Here is a 19,517-nt window from a genome sequence, read left to right as displayed (position 1 = left end):
GGGACTGTAGCCTGTCAGACTCCTCTCTCCATGGGATTCCCAGACAAGAATACTGAAGAAATTTACCATGCCCTCCTCCAGGGGATTTTCCCAACCAAGGGATTGAACCCTCATCTCCTGCATCTCCTGCATTGCATGTGGATTCATTACCACTGAGCCACTGGGGAAGCCCCATCAACTGGCTTGGCACACACCTTAAAGCAACAATTATGAAATTTTGTCCCCAAAAGATATGGCTTGAGCGAAGATCAGGCTGCTAAAGTAGAATGCATAAAAAGATGTCATCAAATAGGGGGAAGCATAATGTTGCATAGGAGAGCTAACATTGTAATTCATGAGAAACCAGAACCTAATAGGTAGAGAAGCTCTATGGAATGTGGATTAAATGGCCATTTGAAGAAGTGCCCTTTATTGCTTGCACTTGTGTTCTAAGGATAGCACATTTAAATTATTTAAGAATACCACCAGTCAACCCATACAAATATTATAATTATAGGAGAAGTGAGAAAATATGCACTCAAAAAATCTGAGACCAAGAAAATAACTATATTTTTATTTGAATGAATAACAAATTCCTCAACAACTGCTACAGAGGTTCTTATAACAGTCTTCAATCCAAAATAAGACTTGAGTTCCAGTATTCATGAAGCATTTTTCTGAAGTTCTTTTCCTATAAGGCCCCTTGTATTCCTATATATTAATAAATCCCCATTTCTTACACCTGAGTTGAATAGGACCCAAAGAACTTACTTAGGGAGTTGGTATACTTTTCAAATCATTCCCACATCTACACAGTCTCACAGCAACCTCTTGAGGTATATTAGAGATCGTTATGGTTATGGATACTTAGAGAATGTTTAAATGATCTTCCAGGGCTTTTTGGCTCTAGCCTATTATTTTCCAGGCCTAGAAGTAAGGAACTCTCTAATTTGGTATATCTCTAGTTAGATCCTTTACTCTCTCTAAGAAAAATCCCACCCTGTAATTTTTTTCCCCAAAGATGTTACATGTTTCTAAGAAATAGCTTACATAAACATGAAAAGCTAATATTCTTGGCTATTTATGACACTTCTAACATTTTTTTCTCTTCCTTTCCTGGTTTGCTATTCAGATGTTGTCTTTAAAGGGTGATACCTGCTCATGTAGTTACTAACACAAAATGGGGGCACAAAACTTTATACTGATGGTGCCTATCTTTTCCCAAGTTACTAGCACTCTCCAGAATCACTACCAAACTGCTAGCATTCTATCAGTGCTGAAGTAGCCTGGCACCACTGCCTCTAATGTCTATCAGCAGGCTCTATTTAATTTTTCCTTATGCTCTCTTTACATATTTCTTGCCCTGAACTTTAGAAGTGATATGGTTGAAATCACCACCACCACTATTCTACCCCCACCACACAAACTTGTGCACACACTCACACACATAGACAAGCTTGCCCATTGACTTTGCACCAAATTTGAAAACTTTCCTGTTTCCCCTTAGGTCAGATATATGTTCTTCCACTCCCATCTGTAACCTCTTGACTCTCTCTTTTGCAAATGGATCCCTAGTGGACCCAAACTATGAGTCCTGTGGACATGTCCAGACATGGCCTGAGCCTACAGTGAATACAGACCTTGGAGTCTACTAATTAGTAATTACTACTAATTAGTAATGGGGACTTTCTGATATATCCACACAGTCCCTTTTGTAGATTATTACTGGTGATTTAAATAATTTGCTTTTTATTTCTAAATAAAAATATATTTTAAGTACATTGAGTACCCTGAGAACTTTCAAAATTAAAAATATATTACTTATGTGAATGGCAGTTTACTTCCATGATCTTCCTTGCAAAACTCCATAACTGTGGTCTAACCATGAGAAAAATATCAGGCAAGCACAAATTGAAGAACAATTTATAAAGTGCCAAACAAGTACTACTCAAAATTGTCAAGGTCATCAAAAACAAGGCAAGTCTGAGAAATTGTCACAGTCAAAGGAGCCTAAGGAGATACTATGATTAAAAGTGGTATCCTGGATGGAATCTTGTAGCATAAAAAGAACACTAGATGAAAACTAAGAACGCTCCCCAAAATGGGAACTTTACTTAATAATGTATCAATATTGGTCCACTAATTGTGACAAATGTATCATGATAGTGGAAGATGTTGACAATAAGGAGAACTGGATGTGTTTTTTTTAAGAACTCTCTGTACTATCTTTGCAACTTTTCTGGAACTCTAAAATTATTCTACAATTAAAATTTTATTATATGTTTACACATATACATAATGTATATATATCCATATACACATGTATTTATTTACATTAAGCAGTTATATGGAAAAGCAAATAATGTATATGCACATGTATATCATTTACTTCTATGGATTATAATTATTGTTTAACTGGACAAAATTTACCCTAGTTGATAGGATTAATGATAATCTAAGGATAACATTCAAATTATTCAGTGGTACCCTCACTTAACTAGGGCTTCCCTGGTAGCTCAATTGGTAAAGAATCTGCCTGAAATGCAGGAGATCACAGTTCAGTTCCTGGGTCAGGAAGATCCACTGGAGAATGGATCGGCTACCCACTCCACTATGCTTGGGTTTCCCTGGTGGCTCAGGTGGTAAAGAATGTGCCTGCAATCTGGGAGATCTGGGTTTGAACCCTGGTTTGGGAAGATCCCCTGGAGAAGGAAACGGCTACCCACTCCTGGAGAACTGCCTGGAGAATTCCATGGACAGAGGAACTGAGCAGGCTACACAGTCCATGGACAGAGGATCCTGGCAGGCTACAATCCATCATGTTGCAGAGGCTGGCATGACTGAGCAACTTTCACTCATTCAACAAACTCATTTGACTATTTAGTAACAGGCAATGATTTTAAAAGTTACCAAAAAATTTTGAAAAAAGATTTTACTGAAGCCAATGAAAGTAAATTGGTGCATCCAAAATCATGAGGACGCATTCTACTTCTCCAAGATTACTCAACAAAGTTTGAGTGAATTCTAGTGGCTGGAAAAGTGATGTATAGATAATGATCAGAGAAAAATATGAGACAAAAGTAATAGTTATTTCTTGGAGAAACAGCCTTTTTTTTTTTTTTTTTTTTAAGAAAAGATCAGTATTAATTCTTGAAGAGGTCAGAGAAGCATTTGAAAGGAATATTTCCATGCTGATAACTATTGAATTTCAGATCATTTCTCATGAAGCCTTCTGTTAGGCATAATCTTTAGCCTTCATTTATCTTCGCTTATACTCTATTGATTCTTAAACTGATGGATGATTGAAGATTTTGAAGTATGGTTTCAGAGCAGCGGGTCTATTTAAGTAGATTTGAGGAAGCCCCGGTGCAGGACTAATATGCAACCTCCTTTTCATTATGTTAATGTTTATTCACTAGATGTCTTGTCATAATGGATCATTTGACTGTCACCTAAGGAAATATGATACAGTCTTGCTTCATATTTCCATTTTGAAAGACCCCAAGTAAGGCAGAAACACTTTTGCATCACCTTTTATACCTCTTATTTTCTAGACCACTGATACTTCTCTAGACTGCAACTGTAAACCACAGCTGCAAATTGGGTTGCAAACAAATTTTGCTTGAGGCACAAACCACAAATTAAAGTAATGATCACTTCACGATGAAACTTTTTTCTGTCTTTTAAAATCAGAATGAAAGTAGGTCAATGAAATTTAGGATATTTTAGAATATGTACAGTATTGTATTGTTTGCCAGTACCTAATTTACAATTACAGAGCTCCATGAATATTGAAATGATTCAGCTTCCCATTATAAATGTATGTGGCAGTTTGGTTGTTGATCAGTTTATGAAGTTAATGCAAATGGAACTGTCTTCCTGTCAGCATTTGAAATCTATAATGCAGTCATGTTGTATATTCAGGGACAGGCCATTGACAGTCAATTAACAAGTTTGATTGGTATGTCAACTCATTCTTTTGAATTGTTAATAGTATGTTAATAGCATTCATTTCTTTGTGCAGTCCCATTTGCAGCTTCACAGTTACAGCTATTTTTTATAATTCTGAGTAACCTAAAATAGTGCCTTAATAATAGATTATTAAACACCTGTCTAGTGTAGCTTAGGGAGGTTTTTCTAGACTGGGAGTTTGCAGTGGATCCCTTTGATATTCAAATCAACAAATGATAGCCTTTTTATTCAAAACGTAAATTCTTTTGATGGTTAGCTTGTTAAGAAATATTCAGCTCTAGTCTGACCTGATCTGGTTTCCCATGGAAAAGATCTGATGCCGTTTGAAGGTTCATAAATGGAATGCCAATGACAATTTGTTGTTGACGTTCTGCCGCCTCAGCCCTCAGATGCCGCTGGTTGATGTGCCGCTTTAGCTTCACCAAATAATCCTTGCAGGTAAATGATCTATGAATTGATCAGATAGTTTCAAAGCAAAGAGGGCTCTTCTGTGGTCTGGATTTTTAGGCTTGGAGGGGTACTTAAAACGCTGCATCAAAGTTGACAGATGAATCTTAAGGCATAGAATGATGGGAGAAAGCAGAAATGTGGGAATATTTTTAAGTGACTAGCATATTACTTAGAGTTTTGAAAACCTTCAAATGTCGATCAAATCTGTTCCCCATAGCAGATTTATTTCTACCTTGGTTTTTGTTATGGTTGTTTTGTCTGTGTGCACAGGTTTACTCTCACTTTTCTGGGGAAGTTGATGAGACATTAAACGTATTATTCCCGAATGGTGCTTTGGAATAAGGTTGCGAGTTCATTTGCACAGCCATGTTTTATTCATATAGTTCCTGTACACCAGAATATAAGAATCTGCCATTTCTCTAGCCTAAAAAAAAATTGTCTTCACCAAGGAAGCAGTAAAAATTTTATTCCTTTTACCTCCTGTTCTTCCCTTCTCTTGATGATGCTTTCCACGATCTACTATTTATATTTAATTTCTTCGGTAGAAGTTTATAATGTGGAGAAAAAACTCTCACCAATGTAGTTTAGATATTTAGTTAATATTTTTCTGTTCTATGTTTCAGCAAATTTGGAGGAGCACTTTGCATGTATTTGAATTTTAGAATTAGATGGTAGATTGAGAGATTGCTATTCAAAATGTTTAATATATAGATGAAGAAACTGAGGCATATAGTAGGACCTCACAGCTAGTTTGTGCATACCCATGTCTCTTTCTCCCTAACCCTATACACATCCCACTTGCTACCTTTAGAAATACACAGAAGCTCAATTGAAGATTGATGCAATTGTAAGGTACATTTCTCAACTGGACATGGAAAGTTGCTGAAGTTTTCTAGCTATAACGTGAAAACCTTTATACTATAATTTAAGAACTATACTTGATATAAGTACAAAAAATCATGAAGAATATGTATTTCTTAGTATGTGATTAAAGTTTCTGTAAATTGAAATGAAAGAAGTAAGAAAGGAAATTAACTACTGTCTTTGACAGTGTGTTTACATCTGCCCTTGGGCAAAGCCACAGAACGTGTGACCTTGCTCACGATTGGGGGAGAAGAGGAAAAGAAAGAGGCATACAAATATTAATTGATAGCAGATTTTATTTTGTCACCTTAAATAGCTCTCCAGTAGTGTTTTTCAAAGTGTGTTTCATGGATCACTAGTTCCGCAAGATGCTTGTTGACCAAAAGATTGTGTGTAAAGAATCTGAATCTGGGCACATATATATGCCCTTAATGTAGTTTCACATTATCACAATGCTTGTTGGCAGAATAAAGACTGTAAAGTCTGCAAGAAAGAAACTTGTTTACTTAACCCAGGATTGAAAAAAAAAAAAAAATTTGAACACAGGATCTTGGCTTGTTTGTTTATATGCTTATTTCTTTTAAAACCAATGAGCATTATTCACAGAAATTTGGGAGTACTTGAATGTCCTTTGGCAAATAATTTCTCTATGTTTCAGTTTCCTCTTCTATAAAAGGAGGTAATAATAGCACCTATTGGCATCGGGATTAAGTGAGCTAAAATACGTAGAACAGTGTCTGTCACATTGTTATGTAAGTATTCTCTATTGGTATTATTTATTAATAGCAATATTCTCAGTGTTACTATTGAGACCAATGCCATAGTTTCACTTACTTTGTTTTGATGAATGTATATGTGTATTAAACTGTGCGTGAGGCCCAGTTGGACCTAGAATTGTGAGTCAGTAAGATAAGGCAGAAATAAGTGGAAACAGATAAGTAAAGCTGATACATTATTGAGCAAAATGGTAAAGGCAGCTATAAATACAAGCTGCAAAGCAGTATGGGAATGCTGACGACACAAGTCTATCACCAACTCAAAAAGACACTAAAGATTATACTTAGTAGCTGACAAGCTATTAGATGTCTCAGAAACTTCCAGAGGAAGAAACAGGGACACTCCAAAGAGACAGGACAATTTTGTTTCTGTGAAACAGACTAGTGTATGCAGGACATAGGGTCTTGCATGTGGCAAGGGCGTGTGGCACGGCTGGCAGGGTGGGTTGGAGCCCAAGGTGAAGGTCTTTGTAGCCACACTCAGAAGGCTGAGTTTTACCCTTCAGACAGCAAAACAAGCAGAGAATTTTTACGTATGAATGTGACATGATCGGCCTTGTTTTTTAGAAGGGAAATTTGACAGCTGGGGCTGGGAATACATGAGCAAAAGGAGGCAGGAAAACATGGCGGGAGTCTGGACTGAGGCAATGGCAGTGGGGACAGGGAGGTCGCTGCCAGATTGGAGACAAGTCTGAGGAAGAACTGACAAGAAGCCATGACCAACTGATTAGGGGAAGAGGAACTTAAAAATGGGGAAATCAGGGATAAGCCTGGCATGTATAGTTTGGGAGGTTGTGTAAATGGTGATTTAATTTAGTTTTAGAAACACACTATTTTTAAAAATTCTTTTATTAAAAGAAACTTCCAGGTGTCCATAGCCCACCATCAGTTTTACAACCATGACCTTCTTCTCCAGGGAATTAATTGAATATATGTATGGATTGCTTGATACAAGTCATAAAGATCAGAGGTGAATAACTCGCCAAGTGACTTACTGGAAATATATGGAAATACACATTTAAAAATTAAGCATATAAAAAAAATTAAGCATAAAATGCCATATGCAAAATTAAAAATCATAGTGAAAAGTTCATGACCACAGTTTTACAAAATGGCTCAGCTAAAGCACTTCTAGTATTTTTATTAATTTATTATTTCAATGCTTTTCTCTACTCTCCTCCTCCTTCCTCATTCTGAGTTTCTCAGATGCTGAATCTTGCTTGTTGTCTTTGTATTTCCAGATTCTTTCACAAATAACACATAGTCAATATTTAATGAGATTTAGATACATAATACTTAAAACACCATTATTATAATTTCATTCTAAAAAGAGATGTAAAAATATATTCAGCAATATCAATTATAAAATATCATATAAGAATTTTTGCATAATGTGTTTCCTGTGCCTTCAAAATCATGAGACTATATTGGCATGTAGTATAAATTTGAGCTGCCATGTTAAATGAACATTAATGGAACAATAACCCCAAACTCTTTGTTTGATGTTTATTAAATACCAAAGAAACTGACATTTTAAGTCACCTGTTTTAGCAATAAGCCTCTCTTCCCTCTTCCCTATTGTGGGACTCCTTGTGGAAATGGCCTTCCATTTGAAGATCCAAGAAGCTCTAGTCTTCTGGAGATGTTAAGCCATTAGGTTATATCTTCTACAATTTTATCAGAAGATGGTTCACTGTCCTTCCTATTATCTTATCCTGTGCTTATCAGTATTTTCATCTAATTTTATATCATGCCAGTTTTCCCCATTCCCTGACACATTACACAAACTTAAAAGATAGCAGAAACGACACCAACTCCATACTCAGAATTAATAAATTATTTTTTTAAAGATTTTTTTTTATGTGGACCAGTTTAAAAGTCTTTATTGAAGTTATTACAGTATTGCTCAGTTTCATGTTCTGTTTTTGACCACAAGCCAAGTGGGATCTCAGCTCCCTGACTGGGAATTGAACCCATGCCCGCTACACTGGAAGGCAAAATCTTTATCGCTGGACCACTGGAGAAGTCCCTAAGCTATTTTCAAAGCTGTTCTTAACTCCCAAATTGGAGCAGCATATTACTTTTTACTGTCCACTCTATTTAAGCAGTACCAAGATTATAAATCTGTCCTGCAGAGAGACAAGAGGTAAAAAATAACCAATATAAAGACTGTGGAAGTTCTTAAAAGTTTTAATAATTATTCATTACACCTTAAAAGTGAAAAGTGAAAGTTGCTCAGTCATGTCTGACTCTTTGCAACCCTATGGACTATACAGTCCATGGAATTCTCCAGGACAGAATACTGGAGTGGGTAGCCTATCCCTTCTCCAGGGCATCTTCCTGACTCGGTGATCGAACCGAGGTCTCCTGCACTGCAGGCAGATTCTTTACCAGCTGAGCCACCAGGGAAGCCCATAAAGTATTATACCATAAAGAATTTTACATAAAATAATTTATCCATGCCTTTGTTACCCCCAAGAATATAGATTTATACCATGTATCTCCTTAAGTATTTTTAAGATTTCTTTTTTTTTTTTTTGGAAAGGAATTTATACCTTGAAAAGGAAACATGACCTTGAAAACTTCTCTCATTCCCAAACCTCTTTTAACCTTGATACTCAACTTTTTCAATCTAGATACTTTTTCTCTAATCACAGGTCTTTTCTAACTCCCTATAGTATGCCAGGTTTTCTCCAGGTAGTAGAATAATTTCATCCACTAATAAATATGGTTCATAAGAGGCTGCTTTCTCAAGGCATGAAGTTAGAGACTATAGTCCCTGCAAATATGTAGGCCATCCTGTTTTTCAGTAAAAGAAGCACAATTCTCATTTGTTCAGCCACTATATTAACCTTTTAATGATATGGACTATTTATTCAAATGATTATAAAATACTCCAAAGATCTGGCATTTTGTGGTATTAATGCTACCATTTCCTGTAGTCTTCCATGCTCATCATCTTTATTCATTGTTAATTTTGATACTTTAGACATGTTTTCATTAGAGGTATTACTAGAAGAAGGAAGAAAAATTGTAATGCATAAAACTTTGAGAATTATTTGCCCTTTAAATATATGATCATTATTGGGAATTATATAAACAGCTCCTCTTGAATGGATAAAATTATAATTTCACTGGTATATATTATTTGTGTCACAAAAGTCTGGTCATTTAAATAAGTCAGAGAGTTTGTCATTTGCATAGCATATTCCTTTAGATACACGTGTATTTCCAATGTATTTTTTAAAGTAGGTCCTTAATTATGTCATGGACAAACTGATGTTTTATGCCTTTTGTACTGTTTACCATTGATTTTATACTGTCATCCACATTTTCCCCTTAAAATTCAGTAAAATTTAACTGTTAGTTAATCCAGATTTCAGATTTGGGTCTGTGAATGCATGACTGCTAAGCAAAACAGAAGATGCAGTAATCAATCCTCACCACTTTGACCTTTACCTATTTTTTATTTATTGTTTTAATGCACAGGTTTGTTTTTTTTTTTACTTTTATTATTAGTACTTTTTAAACTAGCACAGTGAAACCAGTTCAAAAAACCGGAAACAAGTATGTCAAGGGGTCAAAGAGATAAAGATTGAGAAATCTCATGCATGTTATTTTCTTTTTGGCATGAAAATGACTGAAAACTAGAGAAATAGCAACAGATCTGCATTTGAGTATTTCCCTTCCCATTCGAGGGGCTTCCTCATTGGCTCAGCGATAAAGAATCCACCTTCAATGACGGTTCGATCTCTGGGTCGGGAAGACCCCCTGGAGGAGGCCTCACATGGCAGTCCGCTCCGGCATTCATGCCTGGAGAATCCCATGGACAGAGGAGCCTGTCCGGCTACAGTCCACGGGGTCGCACAGAATTGGATACGACTGAAGCAACTGAACAAGCACTCATGCACTTCCTATCCCCACTGAAGCAAATCTACGATAGTCCTGAATTTCCTATTAAATACTTGGGACTAAAGAGATTCACTTTCGGTAAGTTAAGAAATCCAGATTTATTTTGTGACTTGATAGAAGTTACTTGGTGGCAAGAAAGTGAGTTCCAGTAATGAAAGCTGGCAGGCCAGGATTTGTGCTCCACTCTGTTGGCGTATGAAATTATAGCACATCATTCAAACAAAATCAATAATCCAACTTTTATGTCCTTTTCTAGCTGCAGTGAAAATTTTATTATTCTGTGATCATTCTCTTCTTCCTGGATTAGGTCATGTGCTGAAGCAGTTAAGAAGCACCTCAAGTAGATAGAATATGCAAGATCAAAACTTGTGTTTTTACCCTCATACCAGAATGATCGTATAATATTCAAGGAAAGATGTTATAAAAGTCAGACTCTTTTTTCCTTAAATCATCCCTGTAATATCTTGAATGATGTTTAGGTTCAATTTACCTAAAGAAAGGTTCAATTTACCTAAAGAAAGGAATTTTGCCCCTCAGTGTGGATTGAGGTTTATAAACTGTAGTATTCTCTAATTGAAGCAAACAGAACAGCAAGAAATAGTCTCTTTCAACATCAGATTTGCTTTGCATGAACAAGGATAGAAAATCTGATCCTATTCTTACTCCTTTGATTTAGCTTCTTCCATGTCACTCTTTTTCTATGGAACAAGAATATTTTTATAGAAAAGACAGATTGTTCTTAGGGAAGGTCTATGGGGCCATATAAGCCAGGTAATAAATTTAGTTTAAAGCATCAGCTCCTAAAGTATGTTTGCATAGTGAAGTATGGACCAGGCCAAAAGCCAGGCTTAAACATTTTCTCCTTGTTATCACCTCGTTAAGCTCCCCACGTCTGAACCATGCCTCCTACAGTCACAGGTATGGTGCCGCTAATTAAGAAGAAGGGGCTCATTACCAATTCTCATTAACATCAATTGGAGTTTTAAAGCCAAATCCCTGGACTGAAAATTTACCCCCTTAATGTTCAACACAGGTGAAGGAATAAAATCGTTTAAATGCCTGTATCATGGGGTAGTGCAAATGTGCTCTCCAAGGATGAACAAATTGCTTACCGAAGTCTGGCACTAATCCCATTGCTCAGTAAAAGACAGGCAGGGCTTTGAAGAAAAATACTATTCAAAAGGGAGATTCTGACAGGGAAACTGCTGGAGCATGGGAACTGATATCGCAATATACAAATTATTGTCTGAATCTGTGCCATCTCTAGTAAGGATATGTGAATGCACAAAATCAACAACGGATTGTATCTGACAACTAAGTGCTCAACAAATATTATCTGAATTAGTGGTTTAAGAATTAATGTTCACCAGTATATTTTAAACTGTTAATGAAACTTATCTCTCAGTCTCTCTTTGCATTTGCTTCTGAATGTCCTAAGTCTCATTCCTTAAGCCTTCTTAACTGATTTTAATTTCCTGTAGATAACACTGTAAGTTATTTTATTGTTGGAGGCCCTTGAAGTAAAACATTTCAAAAATGCTTAATTGCATGAAAAGTTAAAATGTGTTGATTTAGTTGATTTGAAAGAGTTGTTCTGAAATTCATTGAAGTGATAAGCCACATGGAAATAAGTCTTCTTGGAAAATAAAAGCAACCCTGCCTTGCATCAGATTAGGCTTTCTCTGGTTTGTAAACCCAGAAGCTAACCAGTTTTTAAACTGAATTTCTACTTTCCCTCATAATCTCTCTTCCTTACCCCAATGTAAACAATGACCCAGAAATATTTGTAAGACTATTGTTTGCCCCTAAATTATATGTGAGTTGGAGACATGTTTCTGGTTTAATAGACTCGAGTTATATGATGGATTATTTTATGAATTGTCGATGTTTTTCCTGAGGGGGCATGTTCATATTTAAACCACATTAATGATGTGTACCATTATTCACCTCTCCCCCAAAGTGTACTGACTTTGCTCTAAATTTCTTATGAATATCAGATTTCTTCATGATGTTACTACCTGTCAGTGGCAGTTAAGAAATCATAGAATATTGTAGCTAGATGGAACTTTCAGAGCCATTTAGTTCAGTCCTCACATTTTACGCATAAGCAAGCTGATCTCCAAGAAGCTTGATTTACCTTCCCAAGTTCATAGGCAGTGATAAGACCCTAACTAGAATTTTGGTCTCCTGATCCCCACTGTAGCCCTGGTGTATATAGCTGATTCAACCCAAGTGTATAGTAGAAGTCCAGCTTTACCCCCTCATCACATGCTATCTTCTTTCATAATTCCAAAGTTGTTTTAAATTTGTGATTAATCAGAGTAAAAGAAACCCTAAAGGAGCTATTCTTCAGGATGTATGTTGAGATCAGTTCTTTTACTTCAGATAGGCCTGCCTTATAAGCCTTATAACCTTATAAGCATTAGCTTTTCATCTTTTCACCTGCTTGAAAATGGAAAGACATTGATAATGGATGCATAAATGCATCATGGGATGAATAAATTGTGTGAGTTAGAGAAGAGAAAATGAATGTGTTCGTGAAAGAGCGAGCACATCAATCAGTGGTTGCATGGTGTTTGCACCAGTGTGTCCAGGGGACACCTCGCCAATCAATCATCAGGAAGCTCCCTCCAGCTTTCAGTAAGAGAAAAAGATTTCACAGTACAGTGCTATAGAGAAAGCTTAGCATCTAAAGAAGTCATTCTATGGACTCTTCAAGTTCCCAGAGAGGAAGAGAAAGAGGGCAGGGAGCAGAATGCCATAGCACGCCTATAGTTTGGCTTCTTAAATTTTTTATTCATTTATGTTTAGTTTTGGCTGTGCTGGGTTTTCGTTGCTATGCAGGCTTTCCTCCAGCTGTGTTGAGCAGGGGCTGCTCTCTGGATGCAGTGCTCAGGCTTCTCATTCTGGTGGCTTCTCTTGTGGAGCACATGCTCTAGAGTGTGTGGGCTCCAGTAACTGGGACATATGGGCTCAATTGTTGCGGCTCCCGGGCTCTAGAGCTCAGGCTCCTTAGTCATGGCATCCAGGATTGGTTGGTCCTAGGCTGTGGGATCTGCCTGGACCAGGAATTGAACATGTGTCTCCTTCGTTGGCAGGCAGATTCTTTACCCCTGAGCCACAGGGAAGCCCCTGGAACTTTCAAAAATGTTAATTGTATTACGAATCATTCTCATTTTATACTGACTCAAAAGCATTAATTAAACATAATTTGGTATATTCCACTCTGATGTGAGCATAAAAATATTGACAAATGTATATAGCTTCTACCTTTGAGGAGTTTAAAAGCTGGAAAGTGTTTTCTCCTCAAAACTTTCATCACTGTACTGAATTACAATCCAGTACTGCTGTTTCTATTGAACATTAAACATACAAACATTCATTGGAAATATTTCAGTTTTATGGGTCATTCGTTCAATAATTGTTGGTTAGGTGTAAGATACTCCTTTAGCTACTGCCTTGAAGTAGCTTACATTGGTAAGGCAAATAAAAGTAGTATGTGAATAAATATGATGCAAAATAGAAGCAATTAAATGACATGATTGTTTAAGCAACATTGTCTAATTCTCAAATTTCCAAGAACATGAAGAGAGCCACCCAAAATATAAAAAGTTTCTTCAAGATAATCTATTATTAAATTGCAGATCTGGGAATTTCCTTCCCAAGGAGCTCTGTCTTCAGTAGTATTATACTTGCTCCTAAAGGTGATGTACCATTTGCATAACTAATTAAAGCAGGAAACATATTGAAATGTCTTAATAAAATACTACCCATTAGTAAAGAAAGGCAGCTACTGTCAATAAAGTGATTTTGTGAACAGCAAGTAATTCTTGCCACACAATCCTGACAGCATGGCTTCATTTACTGCTTGCAATCACTCCTTCTATGCTGGCTTTTCAAGTTAGAAACTGGTAGGTATTCAATATAAGGATTATCATCAAAGCGTAATTGCTGAGGAAAACCCAAGCAAACAATAATAAAGTGTATCCATTCAAAACCAAGGAAACCAATATTAATCGTAAATACAATATGAAATCTATAGCATCTGAGACAGTGTGTAGTGTTTAGTATAGAATTTGAAAGCATCAACTTGGGGATTGGACAGACAGGGTTTTAATTCTGTCTCTTCCATTCATTTTTTTTTTTTCATTTTAAGAAAGTTGTTTTTGGCTGTGCCGGGTCTTTATTGCTCCACAGGCTTGCTTTTCTCTAGTTGTGGTGAGTGGGGGCTACTTTTTAGTTGTGGTTAAACGGGCTTCTGATTGCAGTGGCTTCTCTTATTGCATAGCACGGGCTCTAGAACCCAGGCTAAACAGTTGTGGCACACGGGCTTAGTTGCCTTGCAGCAAGTAGGATCTTTCCCAACCAGTGATTGAATCCATGTCCCCTGCACTGACAGGCAGATTCTTTACCACTGAGCCATTTGTTAGCTGCATAGCCAAAGATTTTCCTCTCTCATCTGTATTAACATCACAATAAAAGATGGTAGCAAATGCTCTTTTCTTTCATATTCCCCCTTTATGACTCCTAAAACAGAGAATAACTGTTTCTTTAAAAACATGAGTACTTATCTTGCTTTGTCTTATATGATAGGTTGCTTTAGGCTCATCTATTGCCTGCTTCCTTGTAAACTATTTGGAGGTAAAGCTCTCTTGAATTCCATTAGTACCTAAATATACCATGCACATACAAGGCACTGAAAAATGACTACTGATTTGAATTTTATGGATGTTGACAAAGTAGCCAACTGCATCTAAAGTCATGTGAACAATCTGTAAATCCTTATCAACCATTCCAGTTTGACTAGTATCACTATGGATCAAGAGTAACATTCAACCCCTAAGTAGTTTTCTAATCTAAAGAGTTCTCTATCAGTAATAAAAACAACAATCAGTTCAGTTCAGTGGCTCAGTCGTGTTCAATTCTTTGCAACCCCATGGACTGCAGCATGCCAGACTTCCCTGTCCAGCACCAACTCCCGGAGCTTACTCAAACTCATGTCCATTGAGTCGGTGATGCTATCTTGCCATCTCATCCTCTGTCATCCCCTTCTCCTTCCCACTTTCAGTCTTTCCCAGCAACAGGGTCTTTTTCAAGGAGTCAGTTCTTTACATCAGGTGGCCAAAGTATTGGAGTTTCCACTTCAGCATCAGTCCTTCCAATGAGTATTCAGGACTGATTTCCTTTAGGATAAACTGGTTGGATCTCCTTGCAGTCCAAGGGACCCTCATGAGTCTTCTCCAACACCACAGTTCAAAAGCATCAATTCTTTGGTCCTTGACTTTCTTTATAGTCCAACTCTCACATCCATACATGACTACTGAAAAAACCATATCTTTGACTATATAGAGCTTTGTTGGACAAGTAATGTCTCTGCTTTTTAATATGCTGTCTAGGTTGGTCATAACTTTTCTTCCAAGGAGCAAGCATCTTTTAATTTCTTGGCTGCAGTCATCATGTACAGTGATTTTGGAGCCCAAAAAGTAGTCTCACTGTTTCCATTATTTCCCCATTTATTTGCCATTAAGTGATGGGACTGGATGCCAGGATCTTAGTTTTTTGAATGTTGAGTTTTAAGCCAACTTCTTCACTCTCCTCTTTCACTTTCATCAAGAGACTCTTTAGTTCTTCTTCACTTTCTGCCATAAGGGTGGTGTCATCTGCATATCTGAGGTTATTGATATTTCTCCCAGCAATCTTGATTTCACCTTGTGCTTCATCCAGCCTGGCATTTGCATGATGTACTCTGCAAATAAGTTAAATAAGCAGGGTGACAATAAATAGCCTTGATGAACTCCTTTCCCAGTTTGGAACCAGTCTGTTGTTCCATGTCCAGTTCTAACTGTTGCCTCCTAACCTGCGTACAGATTTCTCAGGAGGCAGGTCATGTGGTCTGATATTCTTATCTCTTTAAAAATTTTCCATAGTTTGTTTTGATCCACACAATCAAAGGCTTTGGCATTGTCAATAAAGCAGAAGTAGATGTTTTTCTGGAACTCTCTTGCTTTTTCAATGATTCAGCGGATGTTGGCAATTTGATCTCTGGTTCCTCTGCCTTTTCTAAAACCATTTTGAACATCTAAAAGTTTACGGTTCACATGCTGTTGAAGCCTGGCTTGGAGGATTTTGAGCGTTACTTATAATAGCCATTATTTATTGGGAGCCAACTACAAATCTGGTGTTTTCCATACATTAGCTCACACAATCTTCACAATCACCCTCCACAGAGGATATTTTAATCCCCTTTTTAATATCATCAAAATAAGACAGGATGTTAACTAGGTGGTTCAAGCTCATACAAACTGACAATAGGAAAAAAAATGGATTTTAACTCAAGTCTAACCCTAAAGGCAATGTTTTTTCTTACATTAGTATTATATTTGCAACCTTATGAATCTTAGATTGAAAACTTTCCTAATTATATTTTATCAAAAGCATGATATTCACTAGTGAAACTCACAGATGAGTATAATTTTTATACCACTTACAAGTAGCATTCTATTCAAATGTCCCTAAGACTTTCTTAACCACATTACTATTCACCTGTGAACTCTCAGGTCCAGTACTCTCAACAGCTCACCAGAGGATATAATTTGGGTGAACCACTTATTATTTTCCCATCCATTTTTTTCCACTCTGAACTTCAAATAGTGTTTATTAACAGAATATATAAAGTGTGTCCCAGGAAGCAGTATGTAAGAATCCAGGTCTTGAAGATATTGAATAACTAAATGATTTCCAATGTATTATTTAATTAAAGAAACTATTCCTGTTACTGATTATTTATCTAAACCCATCTAATTATATTAGCTTATAAGTAGTGATGGTCTATAGAACTTCAAAATTCTGAGTAAATTACTATTTTAATGCATATGTAATACATATATATAGTAAATACTTAAATATGAGCAACACAAGCTTTTTTAACATGTGATTACAATATGGCAAATTCCTTTAAGAGATTGAATGGCCCATAATTATCACTTTTTAACCATGCAAAATTATTCCTATTTGAAAAATTTCACCGAAATCTAGACTGAATTTTTTTAGTTTTGACCACATAAAAGTAAACTTTATAAAATGAAATGATTAGTTTTCCATGGATAGTGTAATGCTGGCTTAATATGTCAGATTTGTGGCATCTAATGTTTATACATATAATGAGCCTAAGAATATAGCACTTAAACCAAAGGTCTTTGTGGTTCTATAAAAATATTAGATTAGAAAGCACTTAGTTTTTTAAATTCCATCTAATCACACATTAAAATCGGTGTATGTGGTGGTGTTATTTCAGTAAAGTATTAGTCACATGGTTCTTTTGGTTGCTTCTTTTTTAACTAAGAAATTATTCCATACCACGAGTTAAAACTTTGAAGGCACAATCAGTAATTTCTAAGTTGAATATCCAGCAATGGCAGTATATTTTCCTACAACTCAGACAGCAAATCTCCCACTGTGGGAAAGAATAACGGTATAAGCACTGACTTTGGTGTGTAAGAATTCAAGTATTTACAAAATAATTCTTTATTTTAAAAAGCTAAAATCTGGAATACTATGTTTTTACCAATTTGAAGTTTTAAAACATTGTACACTCTGGGAAATAAACACACTCAACACTGAATTTTTGAGAAGAGTCTGTAAGATTGTCTTATAGTCAGGCTCTCTCTGGAGCCAATTCATATTAACAAAAGAAAAACTTCTCTTATCATGAACCAGACCTGAAACAAGGACTGGTTCAAAACTGAGAAAGAAGAGTGTCAAATCTGCATATTGTCACCCTGCTTATTTAACTTATCTGCAGAGTGAGTGAGTGAAAGTCACTCAGTCATGTCCAACTCTTTGTGACTCCATGGACTGTATAGTCCATGGAATTCTCCAGGCCAGAATACTAGAGTGGGTAGCCGTTCCCTTCTCCAGGGGACCTTTCTAACCCAAGGATGGAACCCAGGTTTCCCACATTGCAAGTGGGTTCTTTACCATCTGAGCCACCAGGGACACCCAAGAATACTGGAGTGGGTAGCCCATACATCATGTGAAATGCTGAGCTGGATGAATCACAAGCTGGAATCAAGATTGCCAGGAGAAATTATCAATAACCTCAGATATTCAGATGACACCACTCTAATGGCAGAAAGTAAAGAGGAACTGATGTTGAAGCTGAAACTCCAGTACTTTGGCCACCTGATGCAAACAGCTGACTCATTTGAAGAGACCCTGATGCTGGGAAAGATTGAGGGCAAGAGGAAAAAGGGACGACAGAGGATGAGATGGTTGGATGGCATCACTGACTCAATGGACTTGAGTTTGGGTAAACTCCGGGAGTTGGTGATGGACAGAGAGGCCTGGAATGTTTCAGTCCATGGGGTCACAAAGAGTCAGACACGACTGAACAATTGAACTGAACTGAAAGAGGAACTAAAGAGCTTCTTGATGAGGGTGAAAGAGGAGAGTGAAAAAAATGGCTTAAAAACTAAACATTCAGAAAACTAGGATCATGGCATCTGATTCCATCACTTCATGGCAAATAGATGAAGGAAAAGTAGAAACAGTGACAGATTTTCTCTTCTTGGTCTCCAAAATCATGTAGACAGTGACTGCAGCCATGAAATTAAAAGATGCTCGCTCCTTGGAAGGAAAGCTATGACAACCTAGACAGCGTATTAAAAAACAGAGACATCATATACTTTTGCCAGCAAAGGTCCATCTAGTCAAAACTATGGTTTTTCCAGTAGTCATGCACATATAAGAGCTGGACCATAAAGAAGGCTGAGCACCAAAGAATTGATGCTTTTTTATGGTGGTGAAGAAGAAGACTCTTGAGAGTCCCTTGGACAGCAAGGAGATCCAACCAGTTAATCCCAAAGGAAATCGACCCTGAATATTCACTGGAAGGACTGATGCTGAAGCTGAAGTTCTAATACTTTGGCCACCTGATGGGAGGAGCCAATTCGCTGGAGAAGACCCTGATGCTGGGAAAGATTGAGGACAAGAGAATGAAGGGGCAACAGAGGATGAGATGGCTGACTGGCATCACCGACACAATGGACATGAGTTTGAGCAAACTCTGGGAAGGACAGGGGAGCCAGTCATGCTGCAGTCCATGGGGTCACAAAGAGTTGGATACGACTTAGCTACTGAACGGCAACAACTTAGCTACTGAACAGCAACAACTTAGCTACTGAACAGCAACAAGAAGTAGCTACTTAGCTACTGAACAACAAAACAAAAGGTCTTTTTAGACTCTACCAATGAATAATCCTTGCACACACACTGAGATGTCTTAGAATCAGACCCTGAGATGAAAATTTGTATGCAAGGGGTTCATGTAAATGAAGTACAAATAGGAAATGGACGGAAGGCTAGCAGAGCACAGCCTCAGGAGAACTCTGGATTACACGTTGTGCCATAGAGTTGTCTCAGTTGAGGCAAGGAAATGGACTTCCCTATCTCTGGACTACAAAGTCTCTGCTACTTGTAGACTAATTAACTCTAGCAGCCCAAGAGAATGTGGCTATTATACCAAAGGGTGAGTACACAAATAGAGGAAAAGGGTTTCTGGGCAGA

Source organism: Budorcas taxicolor, chromosome 10, assembly GCF_023091745.1.
Source record: "Budorcas taxicolor isolate Tak-1 chromosome 10, Takin1.1, whole genome shotgun sequence".
Taxonomy (NCBI): Eukaryota; Metazoa; Chordata; class Mammalia; order Artiodactyla; family Bovidae; genus Budorcas; species Budorcas taxicolor.
This window is presented reverse-complemented; position numbering follows the sequence as displayed.